This window comes from Sciurus carolinensis, chromosome 11 (genome assembly GCF_902686445.1).
Source record: "Sciurus carolinensis chromosome 11, mSciCar1.2, whole genome shotgun sequence".
Taxonomy (NCBI): Eukaryota; Metazoa; Chordata; class Mammalia; order Rodentia; family Sciuridae; genus Sciurus; species Sciurus carolinensis.
The window spans coordinates 13,211,878-13,232,627 of NC_062223.1; the positions used below are offsets into that span (position 1 = coordinate 13,211,878).

The following is a 20,750-nucleotide window of genomic DNA, read 5'->3' on the forward strand; positions in this document are numbered from 1 at the left end:
GGTAGTTTTACAACAATCTGAATGTATTTAATGCCACTGAACTGCACACTTAAAAATGGCTAGGATGGTAAATTTTACATTACGCATATTTTACCATAATATAGATTTGAAAAAAAAAAAAAAAACCACCTCCGAGAGGTCAGTGTGTGCAGTTTTTTTGTGAAGCCCACACGGCCTCTTTCATGGTTCCACAATGCTCAACTCTGCCAACATGGCATGCGAGCAGCTGCAGAGGATACACACACACACACACACACACACATGAGCAAATAAAACTTGGCTCAAATAAAACTTTATTAACAGAAACCAATGGAGAGCGGATTTGGCTTGTGAACAGTAGTTTGTCAGCCCCAGGTGTAGGACTGAGCACTTCCATTTGACCTTCTGGTGACTACTTACTGGAGGTTCCCGGATCTGTGCAGTTCCATGTTAGTGTATAGTTTTTTGTCAGGCAGAGTGAGAATTATTTCCATGAGATAAGATAATCCCAAAGGCTTTTAAACCTGGAGGACAATGCCAGGTTTGCATCTGACCCATCAATCTTAGATTCTAATGTTCATTTTTATAAACATCTCTATAAATATTGTGTTTCTGAAATTCTCCCAGGAACCATCTTCATCATCCTGTTGAACACCCCATTAATGGATTAAATAAAACTCCAACATGTGTTCTTTCTTTAAAAAACAAAAAAGAAGCCTTTAAGACATTAAAGAAGAAGAAGAAGAAGAAGAAGAAGAAGAAGAAGAAGAAGAAGAAGAAGAAGAAGAAGGAGAAGAGAAGAAGAAGAAGAAGAAGAAGAAGAAGAAGAAGAAGAAGAGGAGGAGGAGGAGGAGGAGGAGGAGGAGGAGGAGGAGGAGGAGGAGGAGAAGAAGAAGAAGAAGAAGAGGAAGAAGAAGAAGGAGGAGGAGGGAATCACCATCATCCTCATCGGGGAGAGGTAATCAGGAAAGGCTTCCTGGAGGTGGTGGCATTTGAGAAAGGCCTGGAAGGTGGAGAATTGGCCAGCACAGAGGACGGGTGCAGGTCAGGGATGGCTAGAGAGGTGGTTTGAGGTTGGAATGGGAAGCCAGAACACTGGTGTTATGGTGTGGATCTCAGGTGTTCCCCAAAAGCTCATGGGTGGGACAATGCAAAAAAGTTTAGAGATGAAACGAATGGGTTAGGAGAGGTTTAACCTAATCAATGCATTAATCCCCTGATAGGCAGGTAGGGCGTGGCTGGAGGATGTGGGTCCCCGGGAGCTTTAGGGTATATATATTGTCCTTGTTGGTATGCGTTCTCTCTCTCTCTCTCTCTCTTCGCTTTCTCTCTCTCTCTCTCTCTCTCTCTCAGCTTCTTGGTGGCCACGTCCTGAGCATCTGTCCTCTGCCACACTCTTCCGCCATGATGTTCTGCCTCATCTCGAGCCCCAAGGAATCATGGAGCTGGCCTTCTATGGACGGGGACCTCTGACACCTTAAGCCCCAAGTAAACTTCTTCTTCTCTAATTGTTCTTGTCAGGTCTTTCGTTACGGCAGTTAAAAAGCTGACCAAAACCCGGGACGGGGCAGCAGCTCAGGGATCTCCAGCCCCACTCCCAGGGCCTCCCAGCCTCTCCTGCGAGCCTCCTCTGGGGTGACGGAAAGGCAGTGGGAGGAGGTGGAACCTGGACGGAAGCCCCGCGGCCAACCGCGCCATGCCGAGGGTGCTGGGTGCATTTCCTCTGCAGATCAGGCCAGCGCTAACCGTGGATGCTCACCCCTGCCTCTGTGCCCCGAAGCCGGCCAGCTTTCTTTTCTCCACGACTGGAATGACACCTGTCTGTGCTCAGCACCCCTCCCTCCCTCTCCAGCCAGCAGGGGCCAAGGCTGGGCCCTAGCCATCTGCTCCTGCCTGGGGAGTGGGTGGCAATGAGGCCCAAGGGAGCGATGCAGCCTGGCTGGGCAGCCTTTATGTCCACGGTCACTTTATTTGGTCATCCCCTCGTTCTGGCCACAGTCGTCTTTCAGGTGTCAAGCAATACCTCCTGTACGTAGCGCCACGTCGACTCTTTCCAGCGAGCAGTCACACGATTCTCTCAGTGCAGGACAGGTCGGGTTGGCCCTGTTTTCCCACCAGCCCACCGTGCCCGAGGGAAGGAATTAGCCCAGCTGCTCTGGGTGGTGGTGACCGTGGCTTTCCACGTTCTACTGCTGCTCCTGTCTGAGGAAAAGGGACCGTGATGGATGTCACCACGGATGGGGCAGATTGAACAGCCTCTTGGGCTGCACTCTGGCTCCAGGGACACGACGGTGGGTCTGGCCGTACCACGAGCGGCTGGGAGTCTCCAGCATGGCAGGACACCGTGAGATCCAGCCGATCACTTGGGGACTTCTGTCCCCTCCGCATTCGCAGAGGACTCTGATTCGCTGGCCCTGGTGGTGCCACAAGCTAAGCTCAGAGGGAGCGCTAGTCCTGCTGTGACAGGGGCTTGTTGCTTTGTTCCTGAATTCCTGCTAATCAGGGCTAATTCCCCAAAACTCAAAGTCCTCGAGGCAGACCCTGGCCTGAGCCGAATGAGCCCATCCGCAGCTCCAGGGTTGAGAGCATACTCCCCCAGCTCACCAGGGCACGGATAAACACTAGGGAGGTGACTGACACATCAACCTTGACATACCCCGTTCCAGAAACAGGGATTAGACCAAATGACCTTCCCACAGTCTTGTGGCTCTTCAGGCCAGCCCCTGGCTGCTGCCCCTTCCAGAAAGGGATGTTCCTGTCCGAGGGACAGTTTGTACTTCTCCCCATTCTACAAACATTCCACTGCTCCTTTGGTGGCCTCAGCATTCACGGCCAGGCCAAAAAAAAAAAAAAAAGTCTGCAAATCCCATCGATTTTGTTTCCTTAAGAAACAAATTATGAGCCAGCAACTCTACTCCCAGCTAGGTGTTCCACAAGAGAATCCAGTGCACAGGACCACCACAAAACATGTGCAAGAATGATCAGAGTAGCTAAGATGGAAGCACATCAGATGTCCATCAGCAGTAGAAAAGATTAAGTCAGGATATAGTCACACAACGGAATACTACTCAGCAGTCAAAAAGAACAGATACATCTACGAGCAGTAACTTGAAGGACTCTCACAGACAGAATGACGGGTGAAAGAAGGCAGACATAAAATGCAACACGTTGTGCGATTCCATTTACATGAAGTTCAAGAATGGGCAAAATGTATAAAGAGCGATACAAGTCAGAATGGTGGCTACCTTGGGGTGGAGCATGTTGCTTGGAAAGCGGCCTAGGGAAGTTCTAAGGCATTGAAATGTTCTTTTGTGGGGTGCTGGTTGCACAGGGGCACTGTAATGTGTGCATGTCACATGAGCATAAAATTTCATGAAGCCCTTCATGTAAGTTCTTCACTACATGCATGCCACACCTTGATTTTAAAAAATTACCAAAACACTTAAAAGTTGTCCTATAAGATAGACGCTTTGACACTTTTGACTCTTTTCCAATAAATCGAAGCATTCCAGTGATTCCTGCTCTTCGTCAGCTGAATGCTAGACAAGATGGTTCCGTAAATGACTCTTTAGAAGTTTCACGCTTCAGAGTAAGCAATGCTCTGAACCTGTGCCTCCATGACCTACCCAGGTAGCAGCTCTCTCTCTATACCCTCAGTCTCCTTAGCTTTTATCATTCTGTAAAAATTGCCAGGTGCAAAAACCGAGGAAAGATGAATTCTGAGCAGGGATCCATCATGTGGGAAAGTGTATTGGTCCATTTTCCAAAGGTATAACCAAATACCTGAGCAAGGGTATTTTATAAAGAAAAGAGGTTTGTTTAGTTCACAGTTTTGTAGACTGAAAGTTCAAGATCAGGCAACACCATTTGTTCAGCCTCTGCTGAAGGTCTTCTGGATACATCATTACCTGTGTAGCCCAACATCTTTCTCTCCTTCCTCCATCTCTATTCCCTTCTTCTACTCTGTTGGTCTTTCATTTTCATAAGATCCTTTAATATATTATTATTATTATTATTATTCTCTCTTTTTAGTTTCCACATGTGAAAGAAGACATTCAACCCTTGACCTTCTGAATCTGTCTTATTTCATTGAGCATGATCTCTAGTTCTATCTGTTTATCAGCAAATGGAATAGTTTCATCCTTCTGTAGGGCTTCACATGTCCTTGAGATATATATATATATATCCACATTTTCTTTATTCGTTCATTGGTTGACAGGCACCTAGGCTAGTTATTGTGAATTACACAGCTATAAAAATTGAAGTGCGTGGATCATTGCAGTGTGCTGATCTTAGTTCTTCTGGATAAATACCAAGGAGTGGGACAGCTGGGTCATATGGTGGCTCCATTCCTAGTCTTTTGAGGAATTTCCACACTGCTTTCCAAAGAGTTTGTACCAATTGGCAGTCCTATAGTGCAATCTTGTGGGAAATAACCAGGGCCCTGTGATAACCACACTAATCCTTCCAAGGGTAGCACCCCAATGAACTAACTGCCTCCCTCTAGGCCCCGCCTCTTAAAGGCTCCACCTCCTCCCAACATGGCCACGCTTGAACCATATCCAAACCAATAGCAGAAAGCTGCACAAAGGAGTGAACACTGGGGCAGAGCCGTCACAGCGGAAGGTTGGGAGGCTGCACCCCACACTGGACACTCTTTAACTCTGGAGGAAATGGGGAGAGGGTGCTCACATTTCACTTTACATATTTCATGGAGGACTTCCACATTCAAAAACCATAGCACGTATTCACGAAGTCATTCAGCCCAACCTTCTCAGGCGACAGTGCTGAAGGTGAGGGCAGAAACGGAAGGAGTGCACCTGGAACGGTGGTGCGCACCTGTCATCCCAGCGGCTTGGGAGGCCGAGGCAGGAGGATCTCCAGTTCAAAGCCAGCCTCAGCAATGGTGAGATGCAAAGCAACTCAGTGAGACCCTGTCTCTAAATAAAATACAAAATAGGGCTGGGGATGCGGCTCCATGGTTGAGTGCCCCTGAGTTCCATCCCCCTACCACGCCCCCCCCAAAAAAAGAAGAAATGGGAGGCGTGTCCTGCTGAAATGACATGACCCCCGCCCCCGCATGGCCACACCGGCTGGTCCTCAGGTCCTCTGCTTGCCAGGGTCTTGCTCTCTGGATATGATTTTGGACAAGGCCCAGGCTGAAATGGTCGTTGAATGCTCTTGGTGACTGATAATGTTCTCTTCCTCCTTGGGGAGGGCCAGCGCCTATTCCAAGATCCGTAACATATTGTCAGCTCAGGTTGTCATAACCAAGTACAGTAGACTGGGTGGCTCAAGCAACAGCTCGTTACTTTCTCAGTCCTGGGGACTGGGGATCTGGGTTCCGGGGGCCAGCATGGTCAGGCTCTGGTGAGGACTTTCTTCCCGGGTGCGTACAGGACAACCTTCTCACTGCATGCTCAAACCGCCGATCCGTGGACACACAGGAGTAGGGATCAAGCTCTCTGGTGTCTTTTCTTAAAAGGGTCGTAATCCCATCAGACCAGGGTCCCACCTTCATGACCTAAATGCCACCCAAAAGTCTCATTTCCAAATACTTCAAGGCTTCAACATACAAATTTGGGGCCTGGGTGGTATATGCAATCTATAACACATAATTCCTCCTAGGCATGTAGCGTGATTTTGAATTCCTTTTCCATCTTGGACTTTTACTTCTGAACTTTATTTTATTTAATCAGCAAATATTTATTGTGCTGCAGGATTTGGGGAAACATCAGGGAAGGACAAAGATCCCTGTCCTTACAAGTTCTCTTCTAAAGTAGAGGGCCCTGGGGCTCAGTCCCGGGATCTCTTTTCCTTGTTTACTCTACCTTTACTCTCCTGGCGACTGCATGGTCTCACAGCTCTAGATAACAGCGTTCTGATAAGACCCTCGCCCTCCTACTTCTACTCCAGGGCTAGAGATCCCTTTCTGTTACGGTGTTGACATTCAGTAGCCGATGTGGTAGTATTAAGAGGCGGGGTCTTGGAGAGCCATGTAGGCCAGGAGGGCTTCTCCACAGTGGGACTGAAGCGGCTTCGGGCAGCCTTGGGCTTGTTGCCCTTTCCATCATGTGAACATGAAGGGAGGTGCCATCTTGGAAACAGAAAGCAGTCTTCAGCCGATGACTGGACCTGCTGCCACCGTACCGCAGACTCCTGGCCTCCCAGGACTGTGAGAAATAAATCTGTGTCCTTTGTACACCTATCCAGTCTCAGGTATTCTGTTGTTATCAGCTAGTCTCTGTCACACCAGTGCTGACACAGACGACACATGCACAGAGTAGCCAAGGCGGCCCAGATGGAAGCTGCGTGTGGGTTCAACGGCATGGGCTTACCTGTCCCCTCTACCGCCATTGCTGAACTTCTTACCTGCCAGAAGAGAGAGTCAGCCTCTACCAGCTCGAGAAAGCGAATTACTCATCAGGAATTTCTTGAGCTAGTCAGTGTCATGTTGGTAACTTGACATTGGCCATTGTGGAAGTTCTTACACCACAGACATCAACAAAGGCTACAAATCGGGGTCCTTTTCTACTTCCAGGGAGCAGATCATTCAGCATTTGCCAGTATCCCACCGAGAAGAGACCAGTGCCGAGTGCCCGACTTGGCACTGACCCTCAAGGACGCTCCAGCCCACTGTCATTGAAGTTTTTCCTCTCCTAGAATGCCATTTAAACAGACTCATACAGTTCTTTGTGTCTAGCTTCTTCCATTTAGTGTAACGCTTTTGAGATTCATTTGTATTGCTGAATGGAGTTATGGATGGTTCCTTTTCACTGTTGAGTAGTATTCCGCTATCTGATATATCAAAATGTTTTTATCCGCGCACCAGTTGATGGACATTTGTTTTAGTTTTTAGTTGTTATCCATAAAGCTGCTATGCACATTGTGTACAGGTCTATGTAGGAAGAAATATTTTCTTTTCTCTTGGGGAGATCCCCAGGAGTAGAATTGTGGGGTCATATAGTAAGGATATGCTTAACTTTATATAAGAACCTCCAATTTTCCAAAGTGGCTAGAACATTTTGCATTTCACCAAGAGTGCATTAGCGTTCCCGACTGTTCTATCTTTGTCAATACCTTTTAGTCATTCAGTGAGTACAGTGGCATCTCATTGTGGCTTTAATTTGCATTTCCATAATGATTAATGACTTCAAGTTTTATATATGCGCACCTTTGGAGAAGAGTCCTATTTATACCCACATATATTGGGGAAGTGTTTGTTGAAATATTTACCAACTTTTTATTTATTTATTTTTTGTCATTCTATAAATGGAATTGCAGGAGTTCTTTATATATTTTGTGTACAAGTTCTGTGATGGATATATGTTTCACAATATCTTCTCTCAGGCTGAGCTTGACCTACTTTGTTAACAGTGCCATTTGAAGAGAAAAACAATTTAATTTAAAAAAAAAATCTAATTTATAAATTTTTTGGTTTGGTGTTTATGATATTTGTCTTCAAGAAATACTTTCCTAACTCAAGTTCATTAAGATGTTTTCTAGTTAGGCAGGTGATACACACCTATCCTCCCAGCTACTCCTACTCAGGAGGCTGAGGCAGGAGGATCACTTGAGCCCAGGAGTTCAAGGCCAGCCTAGATAAGATAGGGAGAACACAAGAAAAAGCCTTTTTTTTTCTCCTCTGTCTTCTTATAGTTTTGCCTCTTATATTTTCTTCCATTTAGGCTTATGATTATGATTATTTTAGAGTTAACATTTTTTTAAATATGGGAAGTGTTTCTTCATTTATTTTCTGCAAGATTTGTTATAGAACGGCCATTATTTTTTCCTTAAATGTTTATTAGAATTATCCAGTGAAGCTGTTTGGACCTAGAGTTTTCTCTGTGGAATTTTTTTTTTTTTAATTCAAAGTATGTACTTCATTCAGACCCTTAGTTTCAACCTAATATCTTTTTTCTGTTCCAGAGTCTGATGCAGGATGCCATATTACAGGTAGTCACCAAATCTCCTTAGGTGTCTCTAGCATATGACAGTTTTCCAAACTTTCCTTCTCTCTGATGACCATGACTGTTGGAGAGGTATTGGCAAGTATTTTGTAGGATGTCCCTCAAGTGGGATCCATTGATGTTTTTCTCATGATCAGGCGGGGGTTACGGGTTTGGGGAGGGAAGCGACCTATGGGTCAGTTATGACAATAATTATTAGTGGTTTAAATTCCTCCCATCAAAAGGCAAAGACTCAGATTAGGGTTTAAAATGGGAACCAAACTACAGGTTGCTGAGAGGAGACACACCCCAAAACAAAACAACCCCAAGAGGTTAAAAGTTAAAGGAACAGCAACTGTGAATGTAAAATAAGAGGGAAGAAGTAATGCCAGACAAGGCGAAGACCCACTTTAAGTGCTTTAGGACTTCAGACACAACTCTCCCACCCACGAGTCCAGAACATTCTGGGGAGGGAATGAGCTTGGAGAAGCCTGCCAGAGGCTTAAGGTGGGATTGCCAGGGACTGGGATTGCCAGGGACTGGGTCACCAAAGTGGTAGGACAAAGCGGGGCATTTCCTGTGCCCTCAGGGCACCAGTGATCAGTCTGACATCGTACCCACTTTGGGGGACGTGGACACTGGAGGAACCCCCTCCATTCTGCTCGGGCACCCACTCCTCCCACTCCAGACAGTCCAGCTGACATCACGAGACTGAAAGGCCCTCTGCGGGGCCCAGTTCAGCCCTAGTTCACTGTCTAGCTTTCCCCCTCTTCGTATCTCAGTTTCCTTCACTGAAAGGAATTTGGATTTGCTGATCTCCAAGTTCCACCTTAGCACTAACATAGGAATGTTCTGGCTGCTTTTTTATTTCCCCTCTTAAAAAAAAAAAAATTCAACCAGAGTTACTGATCATGTACCAAATCTACCCCGTGTGGGAGGCGCCCAACGAGGCCTCCAAGTCTAAGTTCCTGCTGGAGGGATACTGCAGCCCTCACCTTACGCCCAGGGAGTACGTTCGGGGCACTGTGAGCCATGACCCAGGGGCTCCCCTCCCTCCTCTTCCCCCCAAAACCAAGGGTGCATCCATGGGGCAAATACTGGGGGTCCCTCCTCTTCACGTTCTCCCCTTTGCAGGCCTCCTACCTCCTATAACCTTGAACAGGTTCCCCAAAGGTCATGTGCTAGAAACTTGATCCCCAAAGCAACAGGGTTGAGAGGTGGGAGCTTTAAGAGGTCATGAGGCCTCTGACCTCCTGAGGGGATTAATGTCCTTATCTCAGAATTATTTGTTGTAAAAGCAAGTCCAACCCTCCTGCTGTCTCTTGAATCTCTCCTGGTGCTCTCTCACCATGAGATGACTTCCGCTTTGTCACAGTTCAGCAAGAAAGTCCTCACTGAGGCTGTCCCCTGACCTTGGACTTCCTAGCCTCCAGAACCGTAAGAAATAAATCTCTCTTCTTTCTAAATCACCACATCTCAGGTATTTTATTAAAGCAACACAAAACAGACGAAGACAGAAGTTAAAAACATTGTGAGGGATTATGGCATAAAGATTGTTTTAAATTTTAGGAAATAAATCCTCCCCATGAATATGACCACTGTCATTAATTGAAGGCAAACATTCTTATGTCTCTTTTGTCTTAATCATATAAACAGCTTGTTTGCGCATCCCTCAGGACTCCTGCTGGGCCGTCCCAGGCCAAGAGGAGGGTGGGAGCTCAGCTTTCCAGGCCCACATCTGCCTCGGGGGGCTGGGGCAGAGGCAGATAAGGAAGCAGAAGGGCTAGCAGGACCCAGACTGAGCCTGGTGGGCAGCTGGAGGTCGCCGGCCCTGCAGAGAAATGGACGCACCTTGGCAAGTTTCTCCAAAGGCCCTGGGTCTGGGGAAAGCTCGGTGTGGAGACACAAGGCCGGCGGGTCTGGGGCACCTTCCCCTGGGCCTGGTCTACCCACCCACTCCAGGACAAGCACTACGTCGCAACACGTTAAGTAACCGCTAAAGCATGGAAGGGCGGAGTGTCCTGAGCGGGTTTTGCAGAGCAAATCACAGTTAAAAACAGATCTCCTACTTCTCATCCTACGTCCAATCCACATACAAAGCTTCTCTTCGTTTTTCTTCGATTTGATGATGGTCTTGGGTTTCTTTTTTTTAGAGTCCCTATCTTTATGAGATACCTAAAGAAATGTTTACAGATGCAATGCCGGGATGTCTGGGAGTGGTGGAGAGTGGGTGGGGCATCGATGGCGCCAAACTGGTCACCAGGTACAGGCTCTAGAAACCCAATCACGGCTCGCGAAGGTTTGTCTATTTTCTCTACTTTTGTTTACATTTGAGTTCTTTGTTTTTTTTAGCTGTAGCTGGGCACGATACCTTTATTTTATTTATTTATTTTGATGTGCTGCTGAGGATCAAACCCAGTGCCTCACACGTGCTAGGCAAGCCCTCTACCATTGAGCTAGGACCCTGGCCCTACATTTGAAATTTTTATAGTCAACCATAAAAAGAAAACCATTCTCTCCCTCCACCACACACTAACCTCCTACATCTTTTCCTTCCAACAAAGGGATCACATTTTCTGATCACATTGAATCTCATCTGTAAATCCAAGCACTGGGGTCACAGAAGGATGAGGGGGCAGAGAGCAAGAAAGGGAAGTGGCCAAGAACTGCAGCAGCAACAGGGCCACCTGGCAGGTGACGCTCCTCACTCCTCAGAGGATAAAAACAGCATTAACACAATTTTATATATTCAGTACTTATGGCTTGGTGTGGTTTGTGCCCCAAGAGTTCATGGGTTGGAAGCTTACTTAGTATGTGGGGTGGTGGTATTGGGTAGTGGTATGGACCCTTTAAAAGGTGGGACCCTACTTGTAGGGGAGTCTTTAGGGCACTGCTCTCAGAAAGGAATGCTGGTTTCCTGAAGCAAGTTGTTGTATAAGCCTGAGCCTGCCCCTTGAATTTCTCTGGTTTCCTATTCTGAGACATGATCTCTGACTCCACAACACATTTCCACCATTGCCAGCCTCCACGAGGTGACAGAGCCAAGTGGAAGACCCTGCCAAGCCTATGCATTGCTATTTGGACTTCTAGTATTCAAAACTGTCAACTAAATAAACATCTTTTCTTCATGAAGTTACTCTGCCTCATGTATTTAGTAATAGTAACAGAACATAAACTAATACAGAGATTAAGGCAATCAAAATGGCTGAGGCAGAAACCAAGGAGAGAGTAGAACACGGGGTCAAGGGACAACAGGGCCTTCCCTGGGGCTGTTTTAGCAATTCGGAAACTTCTGGAAACTTTCTTGCAGAGATTAGAAACAGTTTGCCTCACTCCAATGACTGTGCTGGGTTTTTGCCAATCTGCTATGTAGAGGGGTCCAGGCTGAGTTCAGGAAAAGCACACTCAGACCCTGCCCGCTCACCCTGGGAAAGTGTTCAAAGACACTAAAGAAACAGAACAAAAGTGCTTTTTTTTTTTTTTTTTTTTCATCTTCAAAGACAAAGTACCCAATTAGGCTTAGAAAAGAAGTTCGGGTTAAGAGAAGCTCAAGAGAAAAAATGAAAAATGGAAAAACTCCAGAGAGCCTGGAGGTGCGGTGCCAAGGTGGTACCAGAGAAGAGCAAAAGCAGCCGGTCTGAACGGCAGGGAGGGGATGATAGAGCTGCCTACAGATGATCTGCAGCCCCAGCCTGGAAAACATCAGGCGAAGGTCAATGACAAACAACCAGTGGGCAGAAAAAATGTTGCCCTCAATATCCTTTGGTAAAGAATTCATACAAATAAGAGAAAGAAGACTATCATCCCACTTACAAAATGAAAGGAGATACGGACAAGTCATTCAAGAAATAAAAGTAGCAAAAGACATGTGAAAGGAGACCAGCGTTTCCACGGCCGCGACCAAAAGACCTGAGAAGCACAATTTTAGAGGAGGAAAAGTTGATTTTGGTTCATGGTTTCAGAGGTCCAGTCCACGGTCAACCGACTCCCTTGCTCTGGGCCAAAGATCACGCAGAACACTGTGGCGGGAGGGTGCGGTGGAGAAAAGCAGTTGGGGACATGGTACCAGGAAGCGGGGAGAGCTCTGCCCACCAGGGACAAAATACAAACACCAGAGGCCCGCCACCCCGTGACCTACTTCTTCCAGCCACATCCTACCTGTCTACCGTTAGCACCCAGCTGGATGGATCGGGTTACCCCTCTCAACCTAATCACTGGCCGCTAAGCTGTATTGTGTTGTCTCTGGCATGAGCTTTGGGGAGCACTTCATGTCTAAAGTAAATACCTAAATGTTTACTTACCTCCGTGCATGCGAGGCGAGCACTCTACCTCCAGGCTGCCCCTGCCCATTTTTCTTATGCTCTTTAGAGACAGGGTCTCCCTACGTTGTCCAGCTGGCCTAGAACCTACGATCTTCCTACCTCGGCCTCCTGAGTAGCTGGGGTTGCAGGCGCCACCCCATATGGCTTCTTGGAACGTGTCCACTTTCTGCTTCTCTTGCCATGGTGACCAGGACCCTGTCATCTCCGGGTTTTCTCCTTCCATCTGGCTGCTTTTCCCGGGCTCCCTGGCTGGCTCCCTCCTCTGCCCAGCATCTCCCCCTGGATGTTCCTCCTCTCACTCTCCAGTTTCCTGACAGCTTGGCTCACCATGAGGTCCCCTGGCCCCTGGACCTGTGTCTCTCCAGCTGCTGACGGTCAGCCCCACTGGGTGCCACCCTGGCTCTCAGACTCAGAATGCCCAACCAAACGCCGCGTGCCCTGCACCACCTTTCTCTCCCCTCGGCCAGGGGCACCAGTTCACCCCAACCCGAAAGCCATTGTTGCTTTGTCTGTCTTGCCTTGTTCAGTCCACATCAGATCTGCCCATGCATGTGACTCGCCCCACCCATTACCACCCCGCAGCCGGGGGTCCTTTGTGACAAGTCCACTCAGGTCTCTCTCTACTTAAAACTCTCGAATCTCTCACTGCCCTTCGAATATTAAGTCTGAACCCCTGGTCAAGGCTGAAGTGATTGGGGTCCTGTCCAGCTGCTTTCTTATCGCTCCTTGTCTCCCCGTGGAACATCCTGTTCCCATGTCAGCAGGCTTCAGGCCTCTTCCCCTTTCCCATCCGAACGGTCCTCTGTGTGTCCCTTCCCCACCTCCCTGCTCTCCAGAGGACGGCTTCACTCCACGGCCAGAGCCCATTTCTGGGTGAACCGAAAAAAGTCTGTTTCTCCAGAAGCCCATTGACAGAGGTGAGAGAGAGAGAGAGAGAGAGAGAGAGAGAGAGAGAGAGAGAGAGAGAGAGAGAATCTCTGCTCCAGCAGAAAGCCTAGTCCATTTTTTCACACAAGTGGAGAGACGGAGGCCCACTGTTCATCAGGACTCCTGGCTTCCTTCCCTTCGGGAGGTAATTTCCAAGACTGGCCAGAGCTTCGGGAAAGGGTTCCAGAGAAATGCAAGACACCCATCCTCCAGACCTATTCACTTTGTAATGCAAAAACCACTTCCTGCTGGAAGCAGTGGTTCATGCCTGTAGTCCCAGTCCCTGGGAGGCTGAGGCGGGGGAATTGCTTGAGCCCAGAAGTTTGAGGCCAGCCTTAGCAACAAGTCAGACTTCTTAAAAAAAAAAAAAAAAAAAGTCACTGTTTTTGCAATGCACAGACAATGAAATGACAGTACCTCACTCAGTCTCTGGCTAAAGAGCCACTGGTGGGCCCAGGGAGCCCCAGTGGAAGGGGAACTCCAAAATTCACACTGGAAATGCACTGATCCAGGTCTGCTACAGCTGACCCCGGGCTCTTAAGAAACTGATGCCTGTCCTCTCTGAACCCATGGAGTCCAGCAAAACCTGTCATCTGAATAAGTCGAAGCTTTTCTGAGCCCCAGAACTACATTCTTGGGATTTTACCAGAATTGTAGAAGTAGGCTTCATCTTGTCCTGACCCAGGAACCCCTCCTTGCTAAGACTTGTTTAAGCAGGTCAGGTTCTGTCTCACTGACCACTGGGACAAGAAACAATGCAGAGACCTTTCAGGAGTCCAAGGGGCCCAGACTCCCCACCCATGGCTCAGTGGGGCCTCAGGAGGGCCTTGGAGAGCAGCCAGCTCTGCACTCACCCCAAGAAGCTTCAGAGCTTGCCAGGACTTAGTTGCTGGGTCTTTTCTGAAGTAGCTCACTTGCCAGGGACTTTGTTCCTCCAGTTAGGCAGCCCAGGACCAGACAGTCTTAGACCCTCTGAATCCACTTACAGAGCTCACGAGAGTTGCTGAAAAGCTTGGATTCTTCCTTGACTGGTGATGATAAATGCCTAGTGATGAACAAATGCAGTGACCCCACTTCTTGGCACCGATTTCTGTATTAATCAGCCTTTTCTTCACTGTGACCAAAGACCTGACAAGAACAATTAGAGGAGGAAAAGTTTATTTGACTCACAGTTTCAGAGGCCTCGGTCCATGGACAGCTGACTCCCTAGCTCTGGGCCCGAGGTGAGGCAGAACATCATGGCAGAAGACCATGGAGGAGAACAGCAGCTGAGGACATGGCATCAGGAAGCAGAGAGCTCTGCTCACCAGGGACAAGACAGAAACGCCAAATTCATGCCCCAGTGACCTACTTCCTCCAGCCACACTTTACCTACCTACAGTTACCACCCAGCTACAAAACTCATAATCTAATCATTTCCCCTCTGAACATTCTTGCATTGTCTCACACATGAGCTTTTGGGAGACACCTCGTATCTAAACCATAACTGCCACAGATCAAGTTGGCCCATAACCAGGGTTTTCACTCACTCTCGCCTGCCATCTTGGAACCTAAGCAGAAGAGTCTAAGAGTAGCTCCACAAACAGAGCTCCTAAAGGTTAGTGTTGCTTGTTAACCTTAAAAGGTTATCCTCACTACTATTTTTAGGGGACAATGGTACCCATAGAATGACAATTATGACCTCTGAGTTACACCCAGACTTGATTTCCAACACAGTTCCAGAACTGCTTAGTAAGTAATGGCTGTGTCTTTCATATGTTCTCATTTTTGAGTATCTATGAGCCAAGGATGGTGTTAAGTATTGGAAGCAGAGGTTACTGTCCTGAAATATGTTTGAATATATGTCCCCAAGACCTCCCTGCGGCTAAAAGTTAGTGGAATAATATCAGGGCCAACTTTAAGTTTCCCAGAATCTTCCATAAGACTCTAAAGAATGAAGAGCTGACTTTTGACTACCCAAGGACCAGAGCCACCCAACCTGAGTTTCAATTCCTAAAAGAGAAACCCCCTTCAAATATTTTTAAACTGAATATGAAATAGGAAGATGAAGCAACTAGCCCAGGGTCACACAGGTAAGTGACAAAACTGGCTTTAGATTCTGGTCAGCTTATGCCTCAAAGTCCTTGAGCAAAGACATTCTTAGTGTCAACCCTGGCACTTAGAAGCCTCATACAAAAACAGGGTTTCTCCAAGGGGCTGGGGAGGACCAGGAGTAGCTGCTTATTGGGGATGAGGCTTCCTTTTGGGGTGATCAAAATGTTTTGGAACTGGACAGAGGTGATGGTTGAGTGACATTGTGAATGTACTAAATGCCACCGATTGTACCATTTAAAATGTTTGGTTTTCAAAGGACGAATGATCTCGCTGATAAGCGGATGATGACATATAATGGGGGGTGGGAGGGGTTAGCGTTAGGGTTAGGGTTAGGTTTAGGGTTAGGGTTAGGGAGGGTGGACAAGAATGGAGGAAGGAAGGACTGTATAGAGGGAAAAGAGGGGTGGGAGGGGTGGGGGGAAGGGAAAAAATAACAGAATGAATCAAACAACATTATCCCTATGTAAATGTATGATTTACCTTTACTCCATGTACAGAGAAACAACATGTATCCCATTTGTTTACAATAAAAAAATAATAATAATAAAATAAAATAAAATACTATAAACTAATGCAAAAGGAACTGGCAGAACTTAATAAACCTTAACTCATAGAGTTTAAAAAAAAAAGTTTGATTTTATGTTGCATGAACTTTTATCTCAATTGAAAGAAGAAACAAGTAAAATAAAAGGGCTTCTTCCTCAACAGGCTGGGCACTCTGGCTCCTCCTTGCCCCTCTTTGCTAAGTCACTGAAGCTGTTGGTAAGACAGCCAGGGATTTAGCTTTCTAGGACAGATAACTTTCCTACTGATTTTTCTCAATAATCTACCTCATGTCAATGGTAAGTGCTGGGGCTCCACCGTATCCAGTGGAATCTGTTTATATCACTGACCTTTTCATTGCTGTAGGAGATTTTAAAAAGGAGTAGGGGGAAAATACCCCACAAGACCCCTCTGAAAAGTTTGCTTCAAAGTATGATGTTCACATAGGCTCATGTGGCTGAATTCCATGGATTTTATTCAGGACAAGTTAGAAAAGCAAATTCCATTGTTAGTACAGAGGAAAAAGACGACAGGTCAAGAATCAGCTTATGGATTTTGGTTCATGGAATAATTCCAGGACAAAACCTTGAAGGAGACCCCTCGGTTGAGGGTTATTTAAAACCCTGGGCACCTGGGAGGGCTGGTTGGCTGGCCCCGTGTTGCCTCGCGGGAAGGGACAGGGAGCTGGCCTTTGGGAATACGAAGCCTTAAAAGGCAGAATGGAGAGACTCTCCTCTGGGAGGCCAACACACTTGACTGGCCAGAGTTCTCCCGAGGAAGTTCCTTCTGGTTCTCTGGAGAAGAGTGGGGGCTGGGGCTGAATACCTCTCAGCGCAGGGGTGAGGGCAGAGGCAAAGGGCCTGGGACGGGGCCGTCGCAGGAGGAAGCTGTTCATCAGAGGACTTTCCCTAAGCCCCACCTGGCTTCCCATCTCCCCACTCTGCTCTCCGGGATTCTGCAGCCCAGCTGTATCCTCCAGGGCACCTCCTTGACCGTGGCCTCCTCTGCTCCTTCACCCATGAAGGCATTCCCAACTACATTGTATCTCCAGGAAATATAAAACCCCTTGCCCACCGACAGTCCTTCCTGGTCTCCTCGGTTTCACTGGCTTCATTTAAGAATTGGAAGAACGGGGAGCTCCGTTTGCCACCCTGTGAGGGGTTAAGGTCATAGAAGGCAGATGTTCTTCTTTTCAGCTGAAGGCTGTGATTCCCACCAAAGATCAGATGTCCCAAGACAAGGGCCACTTGCTGTTACGAACTCGCAGAAATGCAGGCCGTGAGCCCACCTGATTGACAGAGTGATGGGTGTTTAGACTCCTCGTAGATATATATCAGTGAAGGAGGGAGTAAAACCCCATCTCAAAGATGGAGCTTAGAAAGGTAACCGACTTCTGTGGGAATATTCATCACATTCCTTCAGTAAATATCTGCCAAGGGCACGTTATGTGCCAGTCACTGGGGATAGAGCAGCGAACGAGAGAAAGTCCCTGACCGCCCAGACCTTATTCTAGATGGTAGAGGTGGACAAAAAGAAACAAATGGATGACTATATAGAGTTGCCATAATGATGTGAGGAATGAAGCAGGAAATGGGGGGGGTCTGGACACCCTTTTACACCCGGTGGAAAGTTCTCGCTGACAAGGTGAACTGAGACCCCAAGGAGGACAAGAACGCCTCCTCTTTGATAAAGGATAACTGTGAGTCTTCTTTCAAGAAGGGAATCTGTTCCAATTAAATAGAAAGGGTGAAACAAATAGATCTTTTGATTATATAGGCATTTCTGTAGGAGCTGACTGTCCACCCTTCGCCAAAGACACGAAGATTTTTGACCAGCTGATACATCAACTCAGGGAAAAGCCCCGTGTGAACCTAAGCACGGGTTGGCGCGCGTTTTCTCCACCTGTTCTCTAGACTGCAGGCCGATTCACGCCCTAGGCTACAAAGAGATAAGAGCGCTTGTGAAACTGTTTGGCTACGCTATGTCTTTAATATCTAAAATAGAAACATGTATGTCTTGGTAGATGGCAAGGTTTGTAAAGCAGGGTTTTAAACCACAACAGAAAGCCATCAAACCATTTATGTAAAAAATACGGGCAAGCATCCCCACGTTCACAAGAACGGGCTGTGGCCGACAGCAAAAAGAAAACGCCACAAAGTCTCCTCAAAGGCGGCCCTATGATTAGCTTTAGCCAAAGGTTCATTAGCAAACACAATGAAGCAGAGGCTGGAAATCCCCTGTGCATTTGGAGGCAACCCCTCTTACTGCTGGGAGCTCTTCTGTCACCACGGGAAACTGGGCTGGATGGCAGGTGGTGTGTGGCAGTCACCCCAGCTGACATCAAGACAACCCTACGGACAGGCGAGGACCCCCGGTCCAACCAGCCTCCAGACATGTGACTCAGGCCATCCTGCTGCAGCCAGTAATCCTGAGCTGGAACTGCTTAGCCGTCCCATCAAATCTTGAGCAAATAAGTAGCTCGTTGCTGTCAGTTACTAAGTTTTGCAAAAGCCAACATATATAGGCAGAGAATATCTCTGGAAAGATCTTTTGGACTGGCTGCAGGAGTTGTCCGAGGGGTGGGACATCTGCATCAGAGGCAAGAGTGGGAGGGAAATTTCCTCTGACTTCCATTTCATACCTTTTGAATTGTGAACCACGTGAATGAAGAGGCTTTAAACAACAGACACGGTGTGAACTGTTGATGCTATAGAGCACGCCTGGTGGAGAAGGTGGTTTTACTTCGTCAGTTCTTCTTTTTGTTATTACTTTAAAAAGTAACTGAACTGCAAAATCAACATACAAGGCTTTTTGTTCTGTTTTCCTTTTCCCAAGGGACCTAAGACCTTTGTCCTCTCACACAATGAAAGCCTCAGTGCACAGTATGGTGTTTGAGACAACAACCCAGTCTCTTGTCCCCTCTGCAAGTGGCTTGACCTCAGTGCTTAGAACAGTTAATAAATCAATTGCACCATAAAGCATTGTTTCATTTGCCTCTCACCAAGTTTCTTGCCTGGAAGTTCATGTTCTTGCTAACAGGGCGTGTGCGGGAAGAACAAGACAGAAGACAGCGCTGAGTCTGAGTTGCACTTGACAAAACTGGAGATGGTGAAGGAGAAAGGAGCCCTTAGCCCTCCCGCCATTCAAGGAAAGGGTCAAGGATGATCCGACCGTGGGAAAGTTGGGAATGGAGGGGTCTCCGTGAAGCTGCCAGGCTTCTCTCTCCTCTGTTTCTCTTGGGGTCACTTCATTATCATCCCGAAGACCAGTTTCGGGTGGCTAGATGTCCGGAAATGACAGGCCCTCGAGTTTGAGGCTTTGCTGTATCAGAGTGCAAGGTCAATCTCAGGGTCTAACGTCCGAGGAAGAACGCACTGGCCGTATCCCGTTCCTGGGTCGGGTCGCCAGGCCTGGATGAACCAACTGCAGCCTGGAGAGCGACCTCGCTCCAGAACAGTCCACACACCAGAGTGGAAGGAGACATCTGGGAAGCACGCTCCTTCCAGAAGAAAAGAGGGGGCTGGGAAGAAAACCAGAATCCGAGGGCAGGAAAACACAGGTTCTCTAGAGTCGAGACACACTTGGGTCTGCGTCCTGGTGTTGCCGGCTCTGCAGCGTGACGCTGGGCAGGCTCCTTGATCTTTCGGAGCCTGGGTTTTGCTATCTCCCCTACCTACCCCACAGGGTGACTGTAGCCCATGCTGCAGGGACTTCAGCGCTGATGGAGTGTCACTGTGTTGCTTAGGGCCAGCACTGAAGAGATCTACCGAGGAACTTTGGGCAGCAGAAAAACTACTTGTACACAGGGCGGGGGATGTCACTCAGGGATAGAGTCTGATTCCCAGTACTGCCAAAAACATCATCAGCAAAAATAACTTGTACATAAAGTTTCTTATAGGGTGTAGATACATGTCCCCAAGGGCCTGTGTTCATGTTAAAGGTTTGGTCCCCAGACCAGGGCTCTAGTAGGAGGTAGTGAGAACTTGAGAAGGAAGTTTAGAGGACGGGGCCTAGTAGGAAGCCTCTGGTCACAGGTTCCCCACCATCACCACGGGGCACCAAATAGGGCATTTGTTATAAATGATTAACCCCTACAAGGACTCATCACTATCACTCCAAGTCCTCCCTGTTTTAGGGTTCCTGCTTAATGCTGCACATTCTGTGGGTTTTGACAGATGTACAAGGACATGTATCCACCCTATAGAAGAGTCTCACTGCCCTAAAAATACTACCTTTTAATTATCTTCTTCTTCTTTTTTTTTTTTTTTTTTTTTTTTTGGTACTGGGGATCGAACTCAGGGCCTTGTGCTTGTGAGGCAAGCACTCTACCAGCTGAGCTATCTCCCCAGCCCAAAATACTACCTTTTAAAATTTTGTTGGTATTGGAGATTTGAGCCCTTTTTTCTTTTGAGTCAGGGTCTTGTTAAGTTGCTTAGGGCTTAGCTAAGTTCCTGAGGCTGGCCTCCAATGTGCAATCCTCCTGTCTTAGCCTCCCAAGTCACTGGGATTATAGGCATGTGCCACCCTGCCCAGCACCAAATATTTTTTTTTAACTGTCTTCCTAGTTTGTCTTTTCCAGAATGTCATATCGTTGGAATCATACTGGTTTTTTTCACTTAACAAAATGGATTTAAGTTTTCTCCATGTCTTTTTTTGTGGCTCGATGACCCATTTCATGTTAGTGCTGAATAATAGCCCGTAGGTAGTCCATTCAAGCAAACCTGCTGAAGGACGCCTTAGTGGCTTTCAGATCTTGGAGATTACAATAAAGCTGCTGAAAACATGCATTGCAGGTTTTTCTTTGGGCATAAATTTACAACTCAAAAACAGGAGCACAATTGCTGGATCATGATAATATCCTACTTAGCTTTATAAGACGCTACCTGTCTTTATAAGATGCTACCATGCCATTTGCATGGAGTGAGAACTCCTGTTG

At 47.3% G+C, this 20,750-nt stretch overlaps 1 long non-coding RNA gene across 1 annotated transcript; it reads left to right on the forward strand.

Annotated features, from left to right (window-relative positions):
- Positions 1 to 886: 886 nt before the first annotated feature.
- On the forward strand, positions 887 to 1,487 carry LOC124958644 (uncharacterized). The gene is made up of 2 exons (XR_007103925.1): positions 887 to 937; positions 1,333 to 1,487. It is a non-coding gene; the product is annotated as an uncharacterized LOC124958644 (long non-coding RNA).
- The last annotated feature ends 19,263 nt before the right edge of the window (positions 1,488 to 20,750 follow it).